Below are 18,031 nucleotides of genomic sequence, written 5' to 3'. Positions count from 1 at the left end.
TTCTGTGGTGACCGTTTTCTGGTGTACTTTCTTCTTTGGCTATTTCTTTTGTTTCCTCCTCCGTCTTAGAGCATCTTTGCATAGATCCTTTCTGCATTAATTTTGGATTTGTTGAAACTATAAAAATAATGATAAAGTAAGGGAGGAGAAGACTATTATCCAGGGATATATTCTAGGCTGTCAGTAATGCTTCTACTGTTACAGAATTTCCTATGGATGGTTCGGTGTTTGAAACACTTTTGGAGTTGGAAGAGTTGGAGATGATGTCTGTTTCCACTCCTTTTATTACTTTCTGGAATTTCTTTTCTTAAAGTTTAATAATTATTATTTTTTTACTGGAGTTCAATTTGCCAACATATAGCATAACACCCAGTGCTTATCCTGTCAAGTGCCCCCCTCAGTGCCCGTCACCCAGTCTCTCCAACCCCTCACCCACCTCCCTTTCCACTATGCCTGTTCATTTCCCAGAGTTAGGAGTCTCTCATGTTTTGTCACCCTCACTGATATTTTCACTCATTTTCTCTCCTTTCCCCTTTATTCCCTTTCAGTGAAGGAGAATGAAAATGAAATGATTTTATTCTACCATTTTTATTTAGAAGTCCCATATCTGTACCTCATTCCTTTTTTTTATATATATATAGCATCGTTTTCTTATAGCGTAGGGTATAGTGTAATTCGTTATTACCCGATTATGTATTAATGTTGCTCCTGGCCCTTCTACTAACAAAAAAAAAAAATGGAAGCAAACCTATTATTTTGCTTTATAACACATATATCTTTGCACACATTTATTAATATATTAGAATAAATTATGGGAAATTTAATTGCTCAATAAAAAGTATATACATTTTATATTTTAGGAATGATTGTCAAATTGTTTTCAGGAAACATTGTTCAAATTTATACTCAGATCACAAAGTTCTAGAGTCTCAGGAAAAATTTGTTTGAAATAAATCCTTAGGGCTCTTGAAATTGAATGTTGGAAGAAGCTTCACAGGAAGATTTAGTGCCTCTTCCTTATGTTTATGAGTTTGCTGGAGTCATTAATAAAAAGTAAAAGACCTGCCAATTTTTGTACCCAAACTTGATTTTACTGGCTATAAAATCAGAGAAATGACATACAATGATTTATATATTTATTTTATTTTACATCTTTTTTTCAAGTATGATAGTGATTTGTATTTTTTAAAAAAACTAATGTTTGCTATGTGGAAGTATGAGTAGTGCAAGAAATAGATAAAAGTGGCTTAGACTAATGTGGTAGCAATAGAGATACTGAAAAGACAAAGAAAAGGAAGTATTTTCTTGGTTATTTATTCTTACTGATACTGATTGAGTACTTTGTTTTATCTTACTCAATCCATATAACCCTGTGGAATAACTCTTAATATCCTCAATTTTCAGATGAGCGAACTGAATCTCAAACTGTGGAACGTTTCCAAAATTATTATATAAAAACTTGAGCTAAATTTTGGCCTCCAAACAGTCTGCCTATAAATTTTATTCTATTTTCTGTTTATTTTAGAATATCGAAAGCTCATCATTTAAAGCAAAACAGAATAAGCAAAAAACCTGTTTCATAGATGAGGAAGATGTAAACAACAATCATCCAATATAATCCAGTATAAACACTGAATCATTTCAGTGTATATTTCTATCTAATATTTTGGTTTTTTTTTCCCCTTGTAAATAAATATCATTTCTCTCATATCAGTTTTTTAACCTCAGTTCTTACCTACAATTTAAATATAAGCAGCTTCTTATGTCATTAATAAATAAAATATTCAATAATTGAATATATAGTATATATTAAACATAGTTATATATGTTTAAGGCAATAACAAGAAAAAATCTTATAATAAAGGAAAAACTAAATCCACATATCAAAAAGCAAAATTAAATTCTAAGAAATGCTGATTTAGAAAAATTATCGAAAGTATCAATATATTCTATGTACATTATTGCAGTTCAAGTGAAAACAAAAAACTTTTCAAGCCAAAAAATCTAGAGCCCTTTAAAGAGGGAAAATGTCCAGTTGTCCTTTTATTTTTGAACAGAAATATTGAATGATGTATGTGATTAGAATATGTCTGGGTAAAAGTATAATTCACAACACAATAACATTATTTTAAGCCAAATTATTCAAGTTCAGGAACAACTGATACACATCCTCAGTAACTCATAGAATACTGTACTCAGGACTCCTTTTCTTTTATTTTTATAAATTTATTTTTTATTGGTGTTCAATTTGCCAACATATAGAAAAACACCCAATGCCCATCCCGTCAAGTGCCCACCTCAGTGCCCATCACCCAGTCACCTCCATCCCCCGCCCACCTCCCCTTCCACCACCTCATGACTCCTTTTCAAAGGAAGTTCTGATGACAAATTAATTTAAAGAACTAAGTTATGACATCTTAGAAAAAGGAATGGTGGTGAAGAATAAATCTACTTAAGTCTAAACTGGGGGAAAATGTTTATAAAATAGAATGTAAATGCAATAAACTTTGGCAATCATGAGGCTGATAAAAATCAAGATAGGAAAATTTTTAAATGATAGTATGAGTGTCCATTATCTAATAGTTCATAAAAAAGTCAAAGTATATTACTCACATTTGTAATACATAATATGAAAGCATGAATTTTCTCTTAATTTTTTTGTTTTAACTTGTTCATTTATTTGAGGGAGTGTGCATGCAGTCAAGTAGGGAGAGTAGAGGGAGAGAGAGAATCTCAAGCAGATTCCAATGCTAACTAAGCGCAGAGCCTGACACAGGGCTCAATCTCATGACCTTGAAATCATGACAGGAGCCAAAATCAACAGTCAGATGCTTAGCCAACTGAACCATCCATCCAGGTGCCCCTTGTTCTCTTATTTTTTATACCTTTTCTAAATAGAGAGGGTTTTATTTTTAGAAGATATGATGTGTTATGGAATTTAGCCTTGACTTCAATTTCACTTCAAAATCTTTCTTCTCTACTTAAGTAAAACCATATTGTCTTAATTTTAAAATAGCTTACTTAATGTAATTCCATTGTTTATAAAATTTCTATCTTTATATATGTGTGTGTGTGTGTGTGTATACGTATGTGTGTCATAGACACACACACACACCCCTTTAGAATATACAGTTTTGTGTGGTATGAATGGTTTAGTTTGCATGATTTGAAAAATGTGTCTCATATGATTTCACTAATACGGGATAAAAAACAATGAAATAAAAAGCAGTGAAAGGGATTGTAGGGGAAAGGAGAGAAAATGAGTGGGAAAAATTTGAGAGGGTGACAAAACACAAGAGACTCCTAAATCTGGGAAATGAACAAGGGGTAGTGGAAGGGGCGGTGGGCAGGGAAATGGGGTGACTGGGTGATGGGCACTGAGGGGAGCACTTGATGGGATGAGCACTGAGTGTTATACTATATGTTGGCAAGTCAAATTCAAATAAAAAATATATTTATAAAATAAATATATCTCTGAAGTCCTCTGTATATTAACTTTTTATAATAAGCTGTATTATTTTTCCAAAAATATTAGTCTTTTAAAACAAGTATTATAGGGACACCTGGGTAGCTCAGTGGTTGAACATCTGCCTTCGGTTCAGGGTATGATCCCAGGGGTGGGGGAGGGAATCAAGTTCCTCATAAGGCTCCCTATGGGGAGCCTGCCTCTCCCTCTCCCTCTCACTATGTCTCTGCCTCTCTCTCTCTGTCTCTCATTAACAAATAAAATCTTAAAAAAAAAAAAAAAACAGGTATTATAAGCTGAAAAAAGGGAAGCAGAGTTTTTAATTACTATAGTCATCTTTGAAAGAATGAGCCATGTTTTGTTTAACTATTAGGCTCTACTATATACAATCTACATTATTACCATGTTTCATGTTTGTTTATTTATTCAAGAATTATTTAAGGATACCTAGATGGCTTAGTTGGTTGAGTGTCTGACTTTTGGTTTCAGATCAGGTCATGATCTCAGGGAGGAGGGATTGAACCTGGCATTGGGCTCCCCACTCAGCAGGGAGTCTTCTTGAGATTTTCTCCTACTACCCCTCCCCTGGCCCATGTGGGTTGTCTTTGAAGTTGACCACAAGATAGAGCCTGGAGACAGTTTTAATTCAAGCATTTCTCTTTCCCTTCCTAGCCAGTGAATATTCTTCTGGTAAACGACAAAAAGACAAGAGCAAGACAGCAGGCAGAAACACATGATGCTTCTTAAAGCTGGCATGGCCCACATTCCATTAGTAAAACAATTCATGTGACCAATCTTAGCATCAATGGAGCAGAGAAATGTACTCTACATTTGCAAAGGACAGGGTAATAAATATTGGCTGAAAAATAATCCAATCTATGACTATCATTAGTCAAATATTCAAAACAATGAATAACTATGGATCACAGCTATGTTTATATAATTTATTCTGAGGTTAAAGGGAGGTTTTCTGGAGCTGACATATGGCTGACAATAAATCAGATTTCATTAGACAAATAGGGGGAATGCAAGGGTGTTTAGCCAAATGAGACTCTATCCCAAAAGATTAACTTATGAAAGAAGCAGAATGTGTTGAAGGGACAAGCATTGGTGTGGCTGCAGCATGGTGAGGGAAAGTGACATTATGACTCAAAGTCAACTTTGTGAGAAAAAAAGTTATTAATACTCAGAAAGTCAATTTACCAAGTAACAATTTGTCAAAGGTAATTTATTTAAAATCACTTTTTACCCAGTAATCAAGTCACCATTTTTAAAATTTCAAGCAGAGTTTATAGCAATTTCTCTTACGTGACGTTAAAAACTTTCTCAGCATTTATGGAAAACATCTTATTTTTACTTTTATTTTTAATATATTCATTTTGTTTCCTAAACTTTAGGTTTGCGACATTAGAAAATAAAAATATCTAATGTATGCCTATCTTTGGCATCTACATATTTTGAATATCAAGGATTTTGTCCTTAAATCTCATGTTTTTTTTTCCTAAAAAACATGCAACCCAGTCTTAAATACATTTTAGTTCATAAATATCTTGACTTGATTAAATGAATATTCTACATTTATTTTGAAAATTTAATGCATGCTAAGTGTCTAAAATATGAAATACACTCTGGATATATTTAATCTAGGCTGTACTGAGAATCCAGGGTGAATGCTGGGGAAAGTAAAAGTGAATTAAAACACAACTAAAACATTGAAGAAAAAATGTCTTAAAAGACTAAAAATTTCATTCCATGAAGACAGATCCATAAAACTTTACCCATAAATAATAGAAGCACATTTTAAATTGGAGGTGGTGTGTGTGCTCATTTATGTGTGTATGTGCATGTTAAGTGAATCTTTGGTAACTCTTTGCAGTTTAACTACTTAAAATAACCATTTCCCATTTCACATAATATTTAAACCTACCATCTCGTTTGCATACTGTGAATTGCATGATTGCCAATATGTACCAGATACTAGTTTATTTTTTGCTTTATAAATGGGTCCCAGAACTTTGCTTTTAAATTTTATTTAGGTTCATTAAGGGCTCCTTAGTCCTTTATTGTTAAAAGATAATTCTCTAATGTTTGCATTCAAATATTCAGAATAACTTAAAAATATCCCCTAAAAAAAAATCCCCTAAAAATAAAACCAGTAAGCATGATCCGATAGACCTAAAAAACATCAACAAAAAAAGCAATCCGAATTTATATATTTTTTTCATTTTACTCCTTTCTCAATCAGTCTCAGTCATTCCTTTTGGGAGTGTTTGCTTCTAGTAGAATCCACTGGCTCTACTCTTGCTGATGGCAGGAGCCCTCGGAACCCTGGGTAAAGACATCCAATCTTCTACAATAGGACCTGACTCTCATGACCCACGAGGTAGTGTGTAGTCTTTAGGCCAGATCCAATTACATATTTTTTCTCCTAGGCGTTTTTGTTTGAACCCTTCCATTTTCAATACTGATGCCTCTGTGTGGCTTCTTGCTATATATCAGGGAAATGTAGGCTTTTTTAACCTGTTTCTGGAATTTTGCTTACATGGTTTACACAGAAGGTATACTCCCTGCTCAGCAGTTGTCTCCTTCTGTACTTTTTTAAACCTCTTGTCTGTTTCAGACGTGAGTACTAGCCAGTCCATGATGTTCTATCTCTTTAAACATAAGGCAAATTTTTGGGCACTTTTCTATACCATGACATGCCTCCTCCTACTCCCTGTCTCCATTTCTGAATAAGTAAATTTATGTGCTTTTGTCACCATATGTTATTATGATATTGCTGACTATATTTCCTATGCTGTCTTTATAATCACTGTAACTTTTTTTACAACTGCAAACTTGTACCTCTTAATCCCCCTATTATGTTAATTATACTTAAATACATTTTTTTAAAATTTACGTGCTTTTATTATTACAAGAAGATATAAAATATTATGAATTGACATTGTGTATTTATGTCATTTTGCATACCTATTTAAAATTAATTTCATTATTTTGTTTTTGTATTTTTATTGGAATGCACTATGGCAATATTAGATTGATGAATGGCCATTGAGGGCCATGAATAGATTTCAGAAATTTCAGAGTCAGGCTTAGGATTTGGCTCTTTTTTTTTTTTTTTTTAACTTTTATCTATTTTTTTGTATATTTTTTTATTGGAGTTCGATTTGCCAACATTTAGCAAAACACCCAGTGCCCATCCTGTCAAAAGTGACCCCCCCTCAGTGCTCTTCATCCAATCACCCCATCCCTTGCCTGCCCCCGCCTTCCACTACCCCTTGTTTGTTTCCCAGACTTAGGAGTCTCTCATGTTCTGTCTCCATCACTGATATTTTCACTCATTTTCTCTCCTTTCCCCTTTATTCCCTTTTACTATTTTTTATATTCCCCAAATGAATGAGACCATATAATATTTGTCCTCCTCTGACTACATTCAGCATAATACCCTCGAGTTCCATCCACGTCGAAGCAAATGGTGGGTATTCGTCTAATGGCTGGGGAATATTCCATTGTATACATAGACCACATCTTCTTTATCCATTCATCTTTTGATGGACACCGAGGCTCCTCCCACAGTTTGGCTATTGTGGACATTGCTGCTGTGAACATTGCGGTGCAGGTGTCTCAGCATTTCAGTGCATCAATATCTTTGGGGTCAATCCCCAGCAGTGCAATTGCTGGGTCGTAGGGCAGATCTATTTTTAATTCTTTGAGGAACCCCATACGGTTTTCCAGAGTGGCTGCACCAGTTCACATTCCCACCAACAGTGCAAGAGGGTTCCCCTTTCTACACACCCTCTCCAACATTTGTTGTTTCCTGTCTTGTTAATTTTCACCCTTCTCACTGTGTGAGGTGGTATCTCTTTGTGGTTTGGATTTGTATTTCCCTGATGGCAGGTGATGCGGAGCATTTTCTCATGTGCTTGTTGGCCATGTCTGTGTCTTTGGTAAAATTTCTGTTCATACCTTCTGCCCATTTCATGATTGGATTGTTTGTTTCTTTGCTGTTGAGTTTAATAAGTTCTTTAGAGACCTTGGATACTAGCCCTTTATCTGATATGTCATTTGCAAATCTCTTCTCCCATTCTGTAGGTCATCTTTTAGTTTTGTTGATTGTTTCCTTCGCTGTGCAGAAGCTTTCTATCTTAAGTCCCAATAGTTCATCTTTGCTTTTGTTTCCCTTGCCTTCATAGATGTGTCTTGCAAGAAGTTGCTGTGGCCAAGTTCAAAAAGGGTGTTGCCTGTGTTCTTCTCTAGGATTTGTATTATTATTAACCTAAGCTCATGATACCTCTATTTAAAAATTTAAAACAATAGGTATTTTGCAAATAGCATATTCTGTTTTTCTGAATGTTCCCCTGGCTACGAATTTTTAACATCATCACTTATTAACAAACTTAAGCAGAAAAACTTAATGCTGAGATTTTTCTGTTTGATCTTCCTATCTGTGTGAGCCCAGATATATATATCCATGCATGTATATATATTACATATAAAATTTTTATAGACTTTGGTATTTATATTAATATACTTGATAAAATAATGCATTTCTCAAGAAATTCTTACTTCCCTTTTAAGATGTAGACTCTCTGCCTGTACCAGCCCCATTTGCCAACCCCCCCCCCAAATGATTTGATAATTTGAGAATTTCTAGTGAGAATTTCTAGTGTTTGGCCTGCCTTTCATTTTGTTCTCTTAGATATTTTCTTTCAACATCTGTTTAAAATGTATTTTGCTTCCTTTTTTTTTTTTTTGACTTGTTGACTGTGCTACAGTGTTTTCAGAAGACCGGGAATGGTAACAGCTCAGTCTTTTTTTTTTCTTTTCTAATAGTTATAATTACTGTTTCTTCAATTAAATCTCCACAGGCTATAAATTATTTAGTTACTTGCAGTTAGTGGATTTGTGTTTCTTGTCTATCCAAACTCACATTTCCAAATCACAGAACCTGCTGCATTTTCTCTGCATTTCCCTTCATTCACTGTATTTTAATTTATAAAACCAATATAAAAATATGAAGAAATCTATAATTTAACATAATACATTTGAATTTTTTTATATAGAAAATAAGGATTTGTAATTTTTTATCTTTGTTTCATTTCTTTACTATAATTTTACTCAGGGGATCTGCTGGTATCAAAGCCCTAAATAAAATCCTTTTTCTCACGTTTCAAATTTCCTATAGATTTTTAATATCTTTTAACTTGTTTTAGAGTCTCTCCCTTTCATAAAACACTTTGCTTATTTCTCACATTTCACTCCCTGTGCTAAGTTCATGATCCCTTTGGTCATGTGGTCACTCAGGTTTTCATTAGAATTTATAAGACAGGATAAACTGCAGAGCCAATATTTTTAACATAAAGCTTTATCAGTTTCATGAGTTCTTTTTCAAGTTTAGTTTTACTTGATTGTTAAATTTCTCCATATAAATTCTTAAATTATATTGTTCTTTAATATTACTGTAATAATCCATTTTATTCTCTGTATTATTTGAAAGCAAATATTGTTTGAATCTATATTTTCAAATAAAGATTGTATTATCTTTTAACTGTTTTTTGTTTTTTGTTTTTTGTTTTTTTTTTTAGATTTTATTTATTTATTCATGAGAGAAATGGATTGAGAAAGAGGCAGAGACACAGGCAGAGGGAGAAGCAGGCTCCATGCAGGGAGCCTGACCTCGAACTTAATCCCAGGTCCCCAGGATCATACCCTGGGCTGAAGACAGTGCTAAACTGCTGAGCCACCTAGGGCTGCCCCTTTTAACTGTTTTTTAGGCTGAATCTTGGCATGCATATTTTTTTTCGTTAAGGTTATTTAGGCTCATTAAATAATCATCCTATTATGACATTTTTCTTTTCAGTTGCCATCGGCCTAGCTAAATCACCCAATTTTATTCCTCATTATTAAAAAAGACATCATTTTAGCCATTATGAATCTTTTGGTATTTTGCGAGTTAGCTGCAAGTTTAGTTAGACTATTTTTTTATTTATGTCAGTGGTCTTTTAAAATATATACTACATGAAATTCTTCTTGCATATTAAAATCTTGATCAGTTAAGTAGATATTTTTCTTTTTTTAATTTTATTTATTTTTTTAAGTAATCTCTACACCCAACATGGGGCTTGAATTTACGACCCTGAGATCAAGAGTATTATGTTCTGACTGAGCCAGCCCGACATCCCCTCATTGATATTTTTTTAATACTGAAAGTTCCTTTACAATTTTGGAAGACAATTTCATTGTCTTCTGGTTTGTATTGTTGGTAATTATGAATCTACTGTTAATCTGTCATTCCTGTTCTCTATGAGTGGATGCTTTAAGTTCCATTCTTTAATTTTGTGTTTCACAATTTTACTACCAGGTGTTTAGATGTGGATTTTTAAAAAACTTCTGTAAACATACATTTTCAACTCATTTTGATAAATACTCCGGAGCACGCATGTTGGATTGTACGGCAGACCATGTTTATCTTTGTAAGAAACAGCTAGCTAACTCTTCCACAATTAATGTACTATTATGCATTTTCACCAGAAATGGATGAGCGTTTTTGTTGCTCCATGTACACATTAAAATGAATTGTTTTTGTGTTTTAAATTTTAACCGTTCTGATAAGTATACACAGGTGTATCATTGTTACTTTAATTTGAAATTCTTTGGCATATGATTTTGAGCATCTTTAATATGCTTATTTGCTATCTGTATATCTTCTTAATGAGATGTTTGCATGTATATTTTTCCCATTTTTAAATTTGTCTTTTTTTGTTGAGTTTAAAGAGCTGCTAGTATATTTTGAATACAAGTTATTTTTCAGATAAATATTTTGAAAATATTTTCCCCATTGTGTCTTTTCATTTATAGTATCTTGCCCAGAGCAGAAGTTTTTAATTTTAATACAGTCCAACTTACCAATTTTTCTTTCATGAATTATACTTTTGGTGTTATATTTAAAAGCTAATTGCCAAACAAAAGGTCATCTAAGTTTTCTCCTTTGTTATTTTTCAGAAGTTTCTTAGGTTTGCATTTTACATTTTGGTCAGTGGTCCATTTTGAAGTAACTTTTCTGAAGATTGTTAAGTCAGTCATTGTCTAGATTATTACTTCTTCTTTTTTTTTTTTTTTTTCAAATGTAGTTATTCTAGCACCATTTGTTGAAGAGATGATCCTTTCTCCACTGGACTGCTCTTGTTTGTTGTCAAAGATCTTTTGGCCATATTTATGTGGATATAGCTCTGTACATTGTTTCATTTATCTGTTTTTCACCAATACTACACTGTTTTGATTACTGTACTTTATAGTAAGTCTTAAAGTTAGGTGGTGTTAGGCCTTTGACTTTGTTCTTCTCTAATATTGTGTTGGCCATCTTGAGTCTTTTCCTTTCCATATAAACTTCAAAATTAATTTCTTGATATCTGTATCCATTGAGGTAAAAAATCATTATGAGTTTATACACAGAGATGGAAATACTTAGAAGTTCCATTTGGATTTTTTTTGGGGGGGGCATTTTTTCCAATATTCCTTATTTGTAATCTAAAATTCTTTGCCTATTTGTAATACCTCTTTAATCTGTTTAAATATTTAAATATCATTACTCCAAATTGGGTATCAGATAATTCAAATATATAATATCCTAGGGTGTCTAATTATGCTGAATTTTGTTTCTTTAGGCTCTTATACATAATAGTTCCCCCCCCCCATATGTTTTGTTATTGTGGATCATGAACTCAGGAGAGTCTCCCCTTACCGTTGTCATCCAGAGGACTCCTGAAGAAGGTAGTCCATTAATTGTTCATTTAGTTTGCCACCCATATACTAAACTGACTCATCTTTTAACTAAGGTTGTGTTCCTTCCTCCTCTCAGTTCCTCACAGGGAAACTCCTTTAGGGCCATGCATGTGAGCTGGGTATGATTTTACAATACTCTTAGTTTTAAGTAGTCCGTTATTGCTTCTGTTGTTTTTAACAAACGAGGAAATTTGCTTTTAATCTGGTGCAAGAGCCAGCTTAAAGAACTCTTCTACTTAAATATGAAATACATGGAACAAAAATACACAGAATTGGCCTACTACCATACCTGCTCTATCCCTTCTAGCCAATTTGAGTTTTGGTCTGATAAAACCATCCCTGATTTGGACCATTCAATTCTCCATATGGACACAAAGAATCTCCTATTTCCCAGCCCTTAGGGTAACTTAGGCTGATGATTTGCTGAATGTTTTTAAAGTTTGGTTCACCCTTCCTTTCTATAAATAGCACAAAAGAAAATCTTAGTAAAATCTGATCTGGGATTCTGAGGAACATAATAAAATTAAAACAAGAAAGCAGATTGCAAAATATCTTGTGGAAACATCAAGAAATTGGTTAAAGATGTACTTGATGGGAATCTTAAATGTGATTTTTTCCCTACTCTTTGAAAAAGCTAGCTAAATGACTTATCTTTTGATAAATTAAACAATTCCACCAAATGGAGATTTACTGCCCAAACTCCTACCTGTATCTGTCTGTCCTCTTTCAAGGTAGGGAAAAGCAGAAGTTTGAAAGTTCCTTTGCCACCTTTTTCTTTTGTATTTTTTTTTCCTTTATGCCCAAATGTATTTTGCTCATAGGCTTGGATAACAGATTTATTTTTTTTTTACTGTGACAGCTCATGAAAATATCTGGAGGAAGTAAATGATTTATTTAGAATATTCAAAGATAGAGCTAAAACATTAAAATTGCAGTGTAAGCCCTCCTCTAGTTAGATTTTAGAACAATTCAAAAGTATACACTTAAGAACCACAGACATAGTCTGTCCTTACTACAACTCAGCCTTTTTTAAATTCTATAATAATGATGGGGAAAATCTCTTTACCCCTATTAAAGTTCCTCTGTATTGCTAGCTCTGAAAGCATCTATTTATTTAAAGGAAAAATAATTTTACCTTATGACTTACTGGATATACATTTTTGGAAATATTTCACATTGCTTAAATAAATTTATTTTTCACAAAAATATTTTTCATTGTTTGACCACCATTCCTTGGGTCTGTGGGACATGTAGGAGAAATGTTTACTCTTACTTTTTTGACTTGAAAATGAGTATGCAATAAAGGTAAATGATGAGTTATGCCTAGACATACTAAACCCTTAAAATATGTTCAGCACTGAGCTAAATACTTGATGTGTATCACCCAAAACAACTCTTAGATCTGGATCTTAACACTATTCCCTTGAAGAGAGCAGGGGAGTTATTCTATTTTCTTAAGACTCTAATGTTTTAGGGCAGTTTTAAATTCACAGCAAAACTGAGAAGAAAGTACAGAGAATTCCTGTGTATCCCCTTCCTCAACATACGCATATTCTCCCCTTTTATCAGCATCACCCTCAGAGTGATTTTTGGATAACAGTTCTTTATCATAATTTGTATTTTGCAAATATTTTATCCTAGATTGAAAGTTGTCTTCTCATTCTCTTGGCACTGTTTTTAATTTTAATGAAGTCCATCTTATTGATTATTTCTTTAATGGGTTGTGTTTTTGGATCTAAAAATCATGGCCATACTGAAAGCTATCTGAGTTCTCTGATATGGTATTTTATAGTAGTTTTATTGTTATGTACTTGACATTTAGATGTGTGACCTATTTTGTATCACTTTTTTTGTGGAGAGTATAAGGTCTGCGTCTAGATTCATCGATTTGTGTGTGGATGTGCAGTTCCCTCACCATTTGTTGAAAAGACTATCTCTGCCCCATTGTGTGGCTGTGCTCTTTTTTTTTTTTTAAATTTTTATTTATTCATGATAGTCACACAGAGAGAGAGAGAGAGAGAGAGGCAGAGACACAGGCAGAGGGAGAAGCAGGCTCCATGCACCGGGAGCCCGATGTGGGATTTGATCCCGGGTCTCCAGGATCGGGCCCTGGGCCAAAGGCAGGCTCCAAACCGCTGCGCCACCCAGGGATCCCTGTGCTCTTTCTTTAAAGAGAAATTGATTATGTTTATGTGGCTCTATTTCTGGGCTCTCCATTCTGTTCCATTTATCCATTTTTATATTCTTTCACAAATATTACACTGTTAAGATTACTGTAGCTTTACAATAAGTCCCGATATTGGGCAGTGTCACTCCTAGAACTTTTTCTTCTTCAGTATAGTGTTGACTATTCTTATATTTTATCTTCATTCTAAGAGAAACGCCTACAAAAAGGAAGTATGAGAAAGCCTACATGGTTAGGCCTGGTTGGTATTACCAGGGCAAAAGAGTTCCTATGGGTGCACCAATCTATTAGAGTAAGTAGATATGGTGACACATGTATTTTAAAATTAATTTAAAAATATTTTCTATGTTCATGCCCCTGTATCATATGTCAGTAGCTGGGAAAGGATATGAAAAATGAAGAGCATGAACTTATCTTCAGTGAACTATTATTCCAATAAGACAGATGCATCTATAACTTCTTTCTCCATGGATTCCATGATGCTGCACTCCCCTGATTTTCCTTCTACTTCTGTGAAGATATTATCCATTTTCCTTAGGAGATTTGACTTTAGTAGATTTCTCCTTTACCTACAGGATGATATTTTTAAAACATTAATCATATTATACTGCATACATCAGACTACTATCCATAGGTCTCATCCTCCAAGCATGTACATGTAGTCAGTATCCCCTTTGCTCTAAGAAAATCATAAAACATATTAACCCCTTATGTTTGACTTCTCTTTACTTTCCAGCCTCTTCTCTGCTTCACTCTCTGTACCAACCACTGAAATATATTTTTATTTATTTTTTAGGTCCTCGTATTCACCGCATTCCTTTCTGTTATAGTGTTATGGGGCTCTGATTCATGCTTGCTTTTTGCCACACTCATGCTTTTCTCCTCTTCCTCCTCTTAATCCTTAAATTCTTACATGTCCCTGACTCAAAGAAAAGTCTTCTCTGTCCTCCTTGGCTAGGAAAACTCTTTCTCTCCTAAAGTTATTATTATAGCATTATTATATATTATTATTATATATCATATATAGCATTAGGTCATTATAGCATTCCTCTTTCATTGCACTCATCACTGTTATATTATTACATCTATCGTGTAACTCATTCATTAATGTTTGCCTTCCCACATAAAGTCGAAAGTTGTATTAAGGCAGTTCTTTGTCTTCCCTGGCTTGATAATGCATGCCCAGTAACTAGTACAAGAACTGACAGATAGCTGAGTCAAGTCCCTGTTCAAGACCCAGTTGCATATTTCAGGATTTTAACATCTCAACAGGAAATATATCACACTCTGCAACAGAGGGATTAGACAATTTACTTTCCTACCTAGGTTTGGGTGGCATTTAAAGAAACCAACAAGTGATGTGCAGGATGGCCCTGAGGCCTGAAGGAAAAGGGATAGAGTTATTGCTAGATTCCAGAAAAACTAGCGGTACAGAGAGGTCCATTTGACAGGAGCTGTGACTTTCCATAAAATAGGTCTTTCAGCTGATGGCAAACTTGGAAGGAGGTAGCAAAGGAAAGAAACACCCTGTGCTGGCTATATGTATTCATTTCCTATTGTTGCTGTAACAAATCTCCATAATCTTCAACACTAATGACAATATGAATTTATTACAGTATAGTCCTGTAAGTCAGAGATTGTACATGGGTCTTACTGGGTTAAAATTAAGGCATTACCAAAGCTGCGTTCTTTCTGGAGACTTCAGGGGTCAATCTGTTTCCTTCTCACAGTGTCCATGGGACACCTACATTCCTTGGCTCATGGCCCCTTACATCTTCAAAGCCAGTGGGTGGGTAGCATCTTCAAATCTCTTTCCAACTCTGATTTCTGCCCTTGTCATCACATTGCACTTGCGCTGCTCTCCACCCCTCACCATTCCCTGCCTCATCTTGCTGTCTTTCTGATTCTGACCCTCATGCCTCCCTCTTTAAAAAACCTTGTGATAACATTGGCTCGCCTTGGATAATTCAGAATAATATCCCGATTTCAGAAATTCTTAATTTATTTTTTCCGTATATAGTAATATATCCACAGGTTTTGAGGATTTGAGCATGGATGTCTTTGAGGGGCCATTATTCAGACCATCACATATTCTCTTTAGGCTCTGTTCTCCTGCTATTGCCTCTCATCGGTCTAATCCAACTGAAAGCCAGAGGTTAAAGGAAGCTGATGTAGCCTATGTGGATTACCCTGAAGGATACAGTGCTTGATGGACCTAGAAGGGTAAATAGAATATTATGCAGAGAACTTACATATAGGAATTAATATTATTACTCCGTTGTCTTTGGTTCTACCCCAACCATTTCACAACCTAAATAGGTCCTTTGATTTATAGGTTTGATTTGTTTAGTAATATGTGTTATGCTTCCACTATATTTTTTTAAATTGAAAAAAGCTTTGAAAATGAAGAAATTATATAGAAATACCCATTTGATCTGATTGGTTTCAGTTTTATTCTTCTTAAATAAAAATTCCTTAGGTTCCTAGATTCAGGAAAACAGGAAAAAAGTAAGTTCATTACAGTTCTCTCTGACTCCAAATGTTTTAAAATACACAACCATTTAAATAGTTTGAACAGAACATGAGTATGTATTTGATGCATTGAGCAGAGTTTTTTTCCCCCTACACCTAAGATGAGTTTAATCATATCATTGGGTTCTACAAAACAATTTAAAATGGAAATATGTTAATATTTATGTGGGAAATTCTTAGATAAGGTACAGACATATTTTCAGACATTTAAGGCCCATAAATTCAATAAACATAAAAAGTCATAGTTTTAAACCAGTGGGAAGGACATTTTAAAGGGATATTTTAGAAAAGAATAAAAGATAATGGAAAGATTTCTTAATTTGAGATTAAAAAGTGAAAGACTCATCTTAGAACTAAAGCCATGATTAATTAAACAGCTGAAGTGATATTTATAAACAATTATATAGTGAACCAGGAGGGTATTGAATAATTTTGCTTCCTTTTGCAGTCTATCTTTGTGTTATGAAGGACTCTTGGTTTGCATGGTAATAGTGATTATCTTATATAATGCGACTCAAGCTCCTGAGGATGTTTGTGAAATGTGTTATTGTAGTTATGAATCATCCTAGTTATTGCCAATATCGCTTCATTCTCAGAAGCTAGATGAAAATGACTCCGTTAAGCCAACCTAATTGATGTAGCATATTGGTGAGGATTTATTATTATGGATAACTATCAAATATTGTCTTGCCCTGGTACCCCTCCTTTTTTGAGGTATATTACCATAGTACATGGAGGTCTTCGGTACACTTATTTTTACTCCTAAGAAGTTGACACTTACCTTAAATACTAAAACATTGGGACACCTGGATGGCTCAGTGGTTGAGCACCTCCCTTCAGCCGAGGGCGTGATCCCAGGGTCCTGGGATAAAGTCCCACATCGGGCTACCTGCAGGAAGCCTGCATCTCCCTCTGCCTACTTCTCATCCTCTTTCTGTATCTCTCTCATGAATAAATAAATAAAATCTGAAAAAAAAAAGATACTGAAACATTTAAACATGCCAAATTCTATAAGTAGGCTTGTTAGTACAATCAAGAACCAATTTCCTCTACAACATTCCCATAAGTCACATATAGCCTCATAATAAATGAAAACTAGGAATCACTAAGATAAACTTTGCTTTCTGAAATCTTAATTTTAAACTTTATTCTGTACTCTAATCTTTTCTTTTGACATCTAGGTGCTTGGAAGATAACAATTAAAGCTTTTTTTTTTTTTTTTTTTTTTTCCACTTAGGACCTAACAAAATCATTTATCTCTCGCTCAAGAAAATTAGTGTTCTTTTTTCCTAGATCTTTTTTCTAAATACTTTCTTCATTTTTCTAAATTTTAGACCATTAATCTTCTTCTGTTATATTTCAGGGCAATAAGGAGGCAATAATATAACTATTATCAATCTGTTAATTGAGAACTTCTCTATATAAATTTATTTATATGAAATGAATAAATCCATCTGGTGTTATTTCCCATGATAGAATTATTCAATATTATTATAACTAAAAATATAATTATTTCAAGATGAAGGCAGAAATAATTTATTTTTCTCCATTTTCATTTAGTCATTTGAGAAATGTTGTCAAACAGGTACTATATACTTGCAATGTACTGTGATCCCTCTTTTGGAGTATGTTTAATACACATTTTTGTTTCTGAAGATGCTCGCATTACAATTGACATGCTCCTGTTATGTAATGTTTCTTTTTTATCCTTAAAGCTGGAGTTGAATTTAAGGTGAATTTAGTAATCAGTAGTATAGTGCAATTGAGGAATTATGGAAGCTGGTATAGAGAAGATGGCACTTTTTTTTTTTTTTTACCTAAAAAGAGATAAGTAAATACATAATTTATAGTTAGATTCAGTGACAGAAATAACCCCCAAGGGGGTTATAAAGGTCTTTCTGGGAGGATATGGGAAGAGGATCCAAGAAAAAAAAGGGATCAAGAAAGGGAATTTCTGGCAGAAAAGTATCAATTTTCAAAGTTAATTAAGACCAAGGAGGAGAAAAATATAGTGACGAACTTGAGAGGGTATCACTTGTTCAAGGATCAAAGTAGATTATGTGGGT

This window comes from Canis lupus, chromosome 2, assembly GCF_048164855.1.
Source record: "Canis lupus baileyi chromosome 2, mCanLup2.hap1, whole genome shotgun sequence".
Lineage (NCBI taxonomy): Eukaryota > Metazoa > Chordata > Mammalia > Carnivora > Canidae > Canis > Canis lupus.
Note: the sequence above shows the minus strand (reverse complement) of the source record.